Source organism: Perkinsus marinus (assembly GCF_000006405.1).
Source record: "Perkinsus marinus ATCC 50983 genomic scaffold scf_1104296966994, whole genome shotgun sequence".
NCBI lineage: Eukaryota > Perkinsozoa > Perkinsida > Perkinsidae > Perkinsus > Perkinsus marinus.
In genome coordinates this window covers 1-972 of record NW_003203720.1, presented here as the reverse complement: position 1 = coordinate 972, position 972 = coordinate 1, and the positions used below count along the sequence as shown (strand labels likewise).

General features: G+C 49.5%; 2 non-coding genes across 2 annotated transcripts; both read left to right on the top strand.

The window, feature by feature from the left end:
• The first annotated feature begins 99 nt into the window (after positions 1-99).
• Pmar_PMAR028787 lies at positions 100-171 on the top strand. The gene has a single exon. It is a non-coding gene; the product is annotated as a tRNA-Gly (tRNA).
• An 87-nt stretch (positions 172-258) lies between these two features.
• Pmar_PMAR028786 lies at positions 259-331 on the top strand. The gene has a single exon. It is a non-coding gene; the product is annotated as a tRNA-Met (tRNA).
• The last annotated feature ends 641 nt before the right edge of the window (positions 332-972 follow it).

Genomic DNA, 972 nt, shown 5'->3' with positions numbered 1-972 from the left:
TCTTGGCCGCGGGATGGTTGACGACGGTACGTCCGAGAAGGGATTCAGATGTCCTTCTACAAGTATCACAGGAATACTCAGTCACTACATAGGCGATATGCACCGCTAGTCTAATGGTTAGGATATCTGCCTTCCAAGCAGATAGTCCGGGTTCAATTCCCGGGCGGTGCAGTTCGTATTAACGAGAGTGGGGTCTCTAGGCTATCGTGGAACAGTTATGCTCAGCACGTCAGGGCGATACAGGAGTTTGTACGCATGAGCAGCTTGGCGCAGTGGATAGCGTGTTGAGCTCATAACCCAAAGGTCCCTTGATCGAAACAAGGAGCTGCTATTCATCACAATACACTCGAGATGGTTATCAAACTGAGAGGTGCAGCTTACCGACTGCATAGATCAGTCTTACCGAAAAATTTCCACTAAACAGAAACGGTGTTTTCGTACCATTCCGTGCGATTGGCCCAACCGTGCCAGTTCAGGGGAAAAACAACGTTAATAAAGCGTTGTCCGTGCATAGAAAAGAGCTATTCACCTAGAGTAGAACTCCTTGCAGGAATGATGAATGACCGCCCGGTACCTCAGAACGCGTTGCGGAGATGAACCAACAGCCCAAATTCACGAGCCGCCGCATGCGGTCTCAAAATGTGCTTGCAAGCAGGAACTTCGATGTCACGAAAAAGTTGTGCAGCTTGTGCCGAGCTAGCTGTAGTATGCGATGAGAACCTTACCAGTTGGAGTTATCAATCGAGATGGAATGCTGCCTACCATGCGAGAGATGTAGTAGCAGTTCGCGATCTCGGGTACGCGTTTAAGGCCTAATCAGACTCTTGGCCGCGGGATGGTTGACGACGGTACGTCCGAGAAGGGATTCAGATGTCCCTCTACAAGTATCGCAGGAATACTCAATCACTACATAAGTGATATGCACCGCTAGTCTAATGGTTAGGATATCTGCCTTCCAAGCAGATGGTCCGG